This window comes from Pieris napi, chromosome 19, assembly GCF_905475465.1.
Source record: "Pieris napi chromosome 19, ilPieNapi1.2, whole genome shotgun sequence".
Lineage (NCBI taxonomy): Eukaryota > Metazoa > Arthropoda > Insecta > Lepidoptera > Pieridae > Pieris > Pieris napi.
This window is the reverse complement of record NC_062252.1, coordinates 11,157,383-11,167,473: the sequence shown is the minus strand read 5'-3', so window position 1 is coordinate 11,167,473 and position 10,091 is coordinate 11,157,383. Positions and strand designations below refer to the sequence as shown.

The 10,091-nt window shown below is 33.5% G+C and overlaps 1 long non-coding RNA gene across 1 annotated transcript; it reads left to right on the top strand.

Annotated features, from left to right (window-relative positions):
* The first annotated feature begins 1,092 nt into the window (after positions 1-1,092).
* On the top strand, positions 1,093-9,832 carry LOC125059202. Its single transcript, XR_007118615.1, has 3 exons — positions 1,093-1,104; positions 2,116-2,117; positions 9,262-9,832. It is a non-coding gene; the product is annotated as an uncharacterized LOC125059202 (long non-coding RNA).
* The last annotated feature ends 259 nt before the right edge of the window (positions 9,833-10,091 follow it).

The following is a 10,091-nucleotide window of genomic DNA, read 5'->3' as shown; positions in this document are numbered from 1 at the left end:
AAGTTTTTTCTTTGATAAATTATTTCAATCTACCACTCTACCAGACTCAGACTAACTCGCCTATATAGTCTGTCCCGCTCTAACGCGTAAGGTTTTTTTCGTTACGGAATTTCTGGATTCGGTCTCCACGCTCGAGGCCCGCGATAGAAGCTATGCAATAGCTTTAAAAAAACTTACGCATTCACGTGCAAACATTCGTTAATCGTCTTGTTGAGTATCCAAAAAAAATACTGCTCAATTTAACTATTCCACGAGGATAAAACCAGTTTGTAATTAAAAAATACAAATCATAGCAGTTACATAACCTTAACAGCCATTAGGAGATTACTCAATAATATCAGCTGGTCATAATATTCATTCTTCAGGCGAAAAATAATAAACGGCTCAAATATAAGAGTTTTTCCTCCAACTTCGATTTTGTTCCCTTTGGAGTAGAGACCCTTGGGCCGTGGGGTTCAAGTGCACAGGCGCTAATTCAAGATTTACCGTAGTACTACATAATAATAATTATTATAGTAATAATAGTAGTAGGTTAAGAAAATTTGTAAATACTGTATATTTCTGTGAAGTACTAAATGTTTATTTATTTATTCCATATCAATATTCTATCTTTACAGTAATTACTAATTCGATAGAACGACACAATATTTTTACCCACACCAATTAACCTAAATAAAAAACATTAAAAAAAATATATTTATGTACCTAAATCTTATAACTAATAATATAGGAAGCAACTCTGGTGTACTCAGCCAGTGTACAAACAAATAAGTCTAGCTTAACAGAAATCTTATTTACGTAATATTAGTAACGTAACGTAAACGTTACATATAATAATGTAATTAGAATAATACTTGTAATAACAAACTTTTTTGTAAATGTCGTTAGGTTCTAAAACCAATTTAATGTTATGTAAGAAATTAGAATGAATTAATATTTTGTTCGAGCGGGTATGTAGATTTTTGTAGATACTTTTTTATTAATTTTGTTTTGGACTCGGCCGACCGCTACGTTTGATTTCACAACCTCTTTCACTTTATTATATCACTTGGTTAGACGCATTTGTAATTGTTTCGATATTTAACAATTTAAAGGTAATAATATGTATATTATTTGGGTGTGTTTTGTGCGTTTAACTATTTGTTATTGTACTTAAGTCCAAACAGTATTTATAACATTATCAGTACCTTTCCCATTGCTTCTGTATCTATTGTTTCCTTATTCCATTTTTCCGAGTGTTCGAGTGACATGACATCATGTAATTGAAATAAATCAGGCATATAAGTATCGAATGATGTACTCACTTATGATTTATTGTTAAAAAAAATTGTATCATCGCATCCCAAACCGTTCTTTGTAGTCCAATTTTTAAAAATATTCGCATAATCTCCATGTTCCATTCAAACTTTTTTTAGTGTTTTTTACGTCAAGCATTAAAACCTTATTTTCTAAAGGTTGTCATGTAAATGGCGTATTTATTCCTGAGCCTATTTTAATTTCCACCCGCGCGACCTCAATACATATTAAACTTCGCAAACTTTTCATTCCAACTCGAAATAAACCAACTTTTGTACATTAAAAGCAAAGTTTTTTCAAATAGGGGTACACCTTTTACAGGTATTTAATTCTAAGTATGTTACGTATGTTCTTTGTAAAACGATTAATGAGCGCAGGGTTAGCTTAGTGGTTAAGCGTTAAACTTAAGGGGCTCTTAGGCTGAAGTTCAGATACGTTACTTATCGTAAGGCGGTCAAAGTCCAGCAGGCCAAGTTTACAGTTTTACTCAGAAACTTGTTCTTGTTACTCTTCGCGTAGTCTGGTTTCTTTTGTTTTGGTATAAGTACAGAGGATTTATACTAATCTGAGGAGCAATATAAATAATATATTCATTGCATAACCATATATGTTTATGAAACTGAAAGAAACAATTTCAAGTTTTAAAGTCGTTTTTAAATGTATATATTTACTAAACATAGTATAATGTTTTAAAAAATTTATTTGTTTAATTACATGATTGTCAGTTTGATAGCGCCAGATTCGCTTCTAAGTCTAGTCGGCGCTCAAGTCGACGATTTACTATCATGTTCGTGCTAAGTCTCGCTTCAGAACCTTTAGCCGTGAGGTCATGGGCTGAGCAATCCCAATAGATTTTTCTTTCTATGTGTGCCGAATATATTAATAATATATATATTAATTATATTAATTAATACTTGCTCGTGTGGCATAGTACAAGAACCAAAATGGTCTTATACCAAAAAACTATTGGGGACGATCACGCACTGCACAATATAATGAAAAAAGAAAAGTCTGGCACTTGGGGACTGCCGCGGCAAAGCTTTTGAATGTTTTTATCTACTTATGCAATTATAATTATTTATTTATTTTTATAGTATTTTGTTTTCTTTAATATTAATTCAATATACCGCTCTACCAGACTCAGACTTACACGCCTATATACTATATAGTCTGTGCCACTCTACCGTAAATGCGCTACGTCACCGATCACGCCAGACCGATGTGAGACGCAGTATGCGTTCTGTCCCTCTCTAACGCGTATTGGCCGCACCTATATTACGTCATCGTATGTTTGGTTTCTATTTTCGTTACGGAATTTCATGATTCGGTCGCCGCGCTCAAAGCCCCCGATAAAATCTATGCAATATCTTAGATAATAGAGACTCTAGTTTCTTTATAAGAACACCTAAATCGAAGAACATCTAGCTTGATACCCAACTATTATTATTTCGTAAGCACAAAAGTTTACATTGAAATAATCAATACATACAAGAATGTAGTTAGCAACCTACGGCTATGTAGTATTACAATATATCAACACCCCCTGTGCTATATATTTAAATTACGTCGATGCCCCATGTGCCTTAAAGCTTTACCAAATATGTAGAAGCTTTAATCCATATTACCAGTAACAAAGCAACTACTTCTCAGCTATAGGTTGCATGAAAATCCTTTTAAATTAAAAGACGTAGATATGTAAATGAAAATCTGTTAATTATACCAAATACGTATCTTTTACGTAGCTTGAATGACGAATAATATTTTGACTATAATAAGTGCCGCCCATGGACATGTCTCAATCCCAGATGGCCCGTGATTGCGATCCCGGGCTTTTAACAATTGGTACGCTCTTTTCTTCGTCTACATCGAATTGGATCGGAAATACTTCAGTGGGCAGCTGTTTCCATATAAAGCGTAAAAACTGCCTTAAAACTCTATATGTATTAATCTAATGTGTCTCTGTATTAATCCACACCTCTGAACACTCTCGATGGTAAACGCGGTAGAAGATGCAGAGAGACCCTAAATGTCTACCAAGTTTCGGCGATATATATTTAACATAATAAATATCCATAATGGGGAATTCGGTAGACACAATTTTGAATTGCTTTTTGAGCGTTTTTCAGTAAATAAATAGGTCAGACACACATAACATACAAGAAAGTATTAAGGACTTAGAAACGACCATGTATTTCCAGGATTCGAAGTCATTCTCAAGGTTTGGAATCGCAGGTTTATCACTTCATCACTAAGCTATCCCTGTCTTATCTAGAAAACGTAATTGAAATGCGATCCGTTGACGTCATAACTCATAACGTGGATTATCTATGGGAGAGCGTTTCTTATGAAACAGGAAGCTAAATTTATTAAAATCCCCCTGAATCGTGCCGGCGTAGCCTTATTGAGTTCTTAACGATCTTTATTTACTCTCAAACGCGCCCGATAATGGGTAAATATTTACTCGTAGATTGATATATACCTAAATGTGATTTGTTGTTTGGGCAGTTACTACTCCTTTTTTTCTTCGTAGTCATCATTTCTGAATGTCGTGCCTGTCTTGCAAAGCCCTTTTTTATATAACCGGGGGGCAAACGGGCAGGAGGCTCACCTGATGTTAAGTGATACCGCCGCCCATGGACACTCTTAATATCAGAGGGCTCGCGAGTGCATTGCGGGCCTTTTAAGAATTGATACGCTTTTTTTTCTTGAAGGACCCTTAGTAGAATTGGTTCGGAAATACTTCAGTGGGCAGCTGGTTCCACATAGTGGTGGTGCTGACAAACTGCCTTAAAAACGCTCAGTTGTGGAACGACGGATGTCGAGATGATACGGGCGGAATTTCGTAATCTGCCTCAACGACCCATGATGATATTCAGTTGCAGGTATTAATCCCTAACCGATAGGTTGACTTGCTGTCAGTCGACTTCCAGACCACTCTATATCTAGCTTGTCTCCGGGCACTAGGGATGTTGACACCCATAGTTGTCTTTATTTGCTCAGTAGGCGATTGAACCCGACTTTTGCCACCACTCTGCCCCCTACCATTACCACTACTACACATTCGTGATATTTGATATAGCAACCACCACCCATGGTTGTTATTCTATCCAGTATTCATATAATGTTATGAAGTAACGATTTTCTGACATAATTATAAAACTTTTGATGTTACAGTACAAACTGAAATTTTATTGTGATTTGGTTTATTCTAATTAACCCGAACTTCCTGTTAGATTCCAGGACAGAAATTTTATTAGAAATTGTATTGAGGCTGTTCTAAGATAAAGGAATGCAGGAATGCGTCAGTGGTATGTGCTATAAAACAGTTTTTTTTAAGAATACAAAGTCAAAATAACTTTATTCATATAGGTAAACAAGTACACTTATGAAAAGTCAGAAAGAAGTTAAATTAAATTGACATTTACTGGCTGTTTGCAAGTCAAGGGCGTAGAGCAGGAAATACTCTCCGCCACTCTTTTTAATCGCCAAGTTTTGAGTCATACAAATTGTTGAAGCAAATCAATCCCAAGGATTGGGATCATTTAAATAATTGTGAAATTTATGAAAAGCTTTATGATTAATTTACGCTTAACGAGAGCTTTGAATTTATTCAGTGATCATTCTGTAATTTCGTTTGGGAGTTTGTTGTAAAAACGAATACAATTTCCTTATAACTGGTTAATCTTCTGGAGCCTGGTTGGTTGTACGTTTAAATTAGTTCTGTTTCTAGTATTATACTGGTAACAGAACTAGAAACGAAGAAAAAACATCTTTTGTTTTAAAATCGTTTATATATTTTTGAACATACAACAAGGCTTCAAGAATATATTGACCAGATAGGGTCATTTAATTCCTAAAACTTATTCCGTACTTGGAGATACACAACAAACCGTTTATATAGGAAATAAAATTAAGAATATCTTTAGTCATATAAGGAAATACGCGTTGGTAAAGACGATGTTACGGTGGGTACTGATGTAATATAAAATTATGATACACTAAAGGCGCTTAAATAGTTTTGTCAGAGCAATTTCTTTTTATAGATTACTTGTCTTTGTGACACATCTTCTCCTACACATAAATTTTGGACTTAACGTATGCCGGTTTCCTAACGAGCGTTAATTAAGATAGCAAGAAAAATTGGTGCCCCGTCTAAAGGTTCAGACCCGCAAGATTAATCACTAGACCAACAGGCCATCAGTCCATCAGTCCAGACATTCTCAAGCTTGGTTTCACGAATACTTTCTTAACTCATAAATGACGTATCACACTTGAGAGTGCGTTTCCAGTTTCAATTTAATTAATTGCGATATGAAACCGTCGAGGTAAACGGTACCGCAGAGATTCGACTTTATAGAGGATTTTAAGGCTTTTGATTCGGTAATATAATAGCGGATATGTTGTAATTATTGTGATCACTTAGCAATTACGTGAAATTACCACATCGCTGATATTACTACCTATATCTAAACTAGCAGACCAGCCAAGCGTTGCTGTGGCTAAGGTTTTTGTTATATTACATAGTAGCAAACTATTCAAGGGAAACGGTAGGAGAACACCAGTCATGGGGACAACATGCTTTTTTGGTGGTTATGTCATTAAATTGTAGCTTGTGTGAAACGTTGGTACTTTCAACACAGCGCCATCTGTTAGAATTGTGACTATCAAATAATACACAAATGTTTTGTAATAAAATAATATTGCGGGTATAAATTGAGATGTAAGCTATCCTATCTTTTAAGTTGGATCAAACTACATACGGTGTGCAAATTTGATTGATATCGGTTCGGTAGTTTAGAAGTCCATAGCGGACAAGCAACGTGACACGTAATTTATATATATTAAGATATATAGAACAAAGTAACACGTAGTGTGAGTTACTTATAGCTCAAGATCGGCTGGACCGATGTTAGTTATCTCTTTTTTGGTTGATTTTTCTCCGCTCCGAATAGCAGAATAAGTAAAATATTGCATAAGTTATCGAATAACATTAAATTAATTAATTAATTTTAAGAATGCAAACACCATGTAGTGCCATCTGTTGACAAAACTACGCATATAAATAAAATTATCGCACAGATTAACAATTAAACGCGAAACAAAGTTCGCAGGGAAAGCTAGTTGTTTATAAAGCAAGAGTTAGAGATTGTATCTGCATATTTTTGTTAATATTATTAGTTTTAATCGGTTTTACTCATTAATCTGATCTATCTTTATCTTGACAAGGGTAGCGTGTATTGTCCATGTAACAAGCATTTAATGACATGGTTACGTCATGGAGTGATTAAAATAAGGGTGGGGTCACAGTATGTTATGAAAAACTATCGTCAATAAGTTTATACACACACTGAATATTCAGCTATATTTACTTATAACTAGGCTTCTTACGTTTACTTAAAACAATTGAGTACGTGGGTCAGATGTTGCAGGTGTTACCCTAAATGGCATGTTGGTAGAAGGAGACAATCATGTCTTCAAAAACAATTTGATAGAAAGAGATGAAAGAATATCTTAAAAGGGGTAAAGCGAATGTTATGACTTTTTTGACAGATTTTAAGTAATTTTAATTCAGTTCAACTTAAGAATAACAATTCAGTCAAACAATATGAATTCGTATTTGCGCGGTTAGAAACTTGTCATATAAAGACATATACAAGAATAATTTGCATTATGATAGCTTGTAAATGTAAATCTCGTCTACACATTGCATATCTACGACATTAATAACACACGGTTGGTTTTCCGGTGCTCGAAACCACTCCGTCAAGCATCCGGCAGTAATCTAAACGAATTTCAAATGCCTCCCCTAACTGGAGGTTGTATAGGATCCTTTAATTTTTGCTGAATGAGCTGTAGTTTCTTTCTTTTTTGAGTGCGTATGTGGAGGTATAGAAATTCCTTTTCAGGCTAGATTTATTTGGCCTTTTACGACGATTTAAGTGGGCTACGTCTGGTAGGTTGTGGAAGTATATGCAGCGGTAAGTATGTTTATTTGAAGTACTGTAATCACTAATATGTGTAGTCAATTTTATCATATCAAATTTATAATATAATTCGTCATTGGTTTTACTAGAATGGCAACACCGTATATTTTGCGTAATATTATAGACATCTTACATGCTGAAAATTGTCAGTAGTGCGTTGGATCTATCGTTGAGTTCAGTTAATCTCTGATCGGCATCTGGCTAATATTAATCGATTCGAATCTGCGACATGCAGAATAAAGTTCAAACATCAAACAAACTTACTGTTACCTGTTGTTATTTTATATTACTAGCAAATATTGTTGTAATATTGTTTAAATTCAATTGTTTTTCTTCTACCCTATATTTTTAAGTACTTTTAATTATTTTTATTTTTAAGGATTTTTTTATATCTCGAAAGAGTCTAGAGTCAACACTGGAATGTCCTAGTGTCCATACAAAAAGAATACGTTAATGGTGAAATTAATCAAGTTTACTATTATTTAGAATTAACATAAAGATGCCAAGGCCAAAGTGTTGTAGGATATTTTTGTAACAAAGGTGTCAGTCGAGCTTGCATTTGAATTGATTATATTCTTCATTGTGCATAAATATTAAAGTATATATAAATAATATTCTCTACTAAATGGTATTAATAACAAAACGTGTTAATATTGCGAGCCCCAGTGGCGAACAATGATTTATGTTTACCCAATAACGAACTGGTTGCTAAAATATTACGTGATAAAACTAAAATAAGTGTTTTTGTAGTTAAATATATTTTTCGTTATTGTGCTATATTTTTGTTAATAATTTCTCTTTACATTCGAAAACAGTAAATACATTGAATAAGTTATTGTGTTAAAACTAAATGGTGACTAAGAGATTATGATTTCAATTTACATCAAAGACGTAGCGCCTACTGAATACTGAATTAACAGTAGCAATTGAGTTGTGTATGTAGATTTTGTGTATATAATATACAGTGTATAATACATAGTGTTTAATATTATAACTTCATTATATTTTATTTCCGCGTTATCAGTTCAAAATAAATTATTGATTTACAAACAAGTCCTGACACCTGTATGGACTTATGGTTGCCAGCTGTGCAGTCACAGCATGTAGAGCCCGTACCAGTAACAGTAACATCCAAGTAATCCAACGATTCCAAAACAAAGTGCTCAGGGGAATAGTCAATGCTCCTTGGTATATTCGCAATAACGACCTCCATCGGGCCATCCTTAATATAGAGGACGCCACAATAATAAAAAAGACTGCTGGAGCCCACGAACATAGGCTCCACCATTACGTGAATGTCGAGGCTATTCAACTCCTTGACACCACGGGCCTAGTGAGAAGACTTAAAAGGACAAAACCATTTGAACTAGTGAATTAGTGTTAGTACACGTCAGTACTAAATACACAGTGAGTGAAAGAAAAAAATAGAACACAAGAACAGAGTGTCTTCCCTTTAATAGAGACTGTAATTAGTGTTATTGGACACTTTCTTATGTAAAAATCCTTATTAGTAAAGGTTAGACTTAAATAACTTATTAGTCTTAAGTTAGGCTAGATTGTAATGTTCCATGATGTCTTAGTAAAGACACATGTATATAAAAAAAATATATGTTTTATTTAAATTTTAGTCGACATTATCGTACTGACATATTCTGTATATATGTATAATGTAGGTATTTCTATAATCAATAAATAAAACATTTGATTCTTAAAATACCTAGCCTTAAAATATTAAATAGACTTGATATAATTCCCTTTGCCCCAGGTTATACATGTTCATTAAACAATTATTTCGATGAAAAATTCTTAATAAAACAATTGCTCTAGTAAAACATTTGTACACAAAGAAATTTCTTGTACTTATAATGGTTTTTTCTGCCTAACTTTCGCCCAGAATTTGACAAACGGTACCGCATGGTCTTAACTTACATACTATATCAAAAAAACTTCAACCTATTTTCCATTGGGTTGTCATTTGAAGGCTAAGAGTCGGTTTTTTGATCCGTAGTTAACTCAACTATTGGTTAAAAATCCTTACTAATAGTTAAATATCAGCAAAATGCGTTTTTTGATCCGTGGTAACAGCATCCAATGGTAAAATATCTAACCATTTGTCAAAAAAGTTAACTACTCAGTATCGGAGGGTTAAAAAGATGGCCGCTGGTAATTTATATAGTAACAGCTGTTTGTCACAGAAATCAAACTATGATAAATACGTTTATTACTATCTAATGATGAATTTAAACATATTGAGATACTTTAATTAATGAGACGATGAAGAAGACGATAATATTATATGAGAATGTGTTAATGAGTGACCAAAAATATTAAGGCAATGTCATCCGCCATTAGAAACCTGGGATGATGTAGATTTTTGTCACTGTTACTTCCTATCGAAGGGAACAGTGCTCTGGATTGTTACTGAAATTGGGAATGATCTTAAACTGCCAATGAACAAGAGTATATATAGACAGCAGCTCATACCAACCTATTTTGCTTCATTACTAGCTACAGAACCGCAGCAAAATATAATTAAGTATATTACTAATTCATTATGTGTTTTATTGCCTATAATATTAACTTATAATTATTATAATTAAATAAAATACAAGAACAAGAGTATATATAGACAGCAGCTCATACAAACCTATTTTGCTTCATTACTAGCTACAGAACCGCAGCAGTATATAATTAAGTATATTACTAATTCATTATGTGTTTTATTGCCTATAATATTAACTTATAATTATTATAAGTTAATATTGTACTGCTTATACTTAATTATCATACTTGTATGTACTTATACTAAAA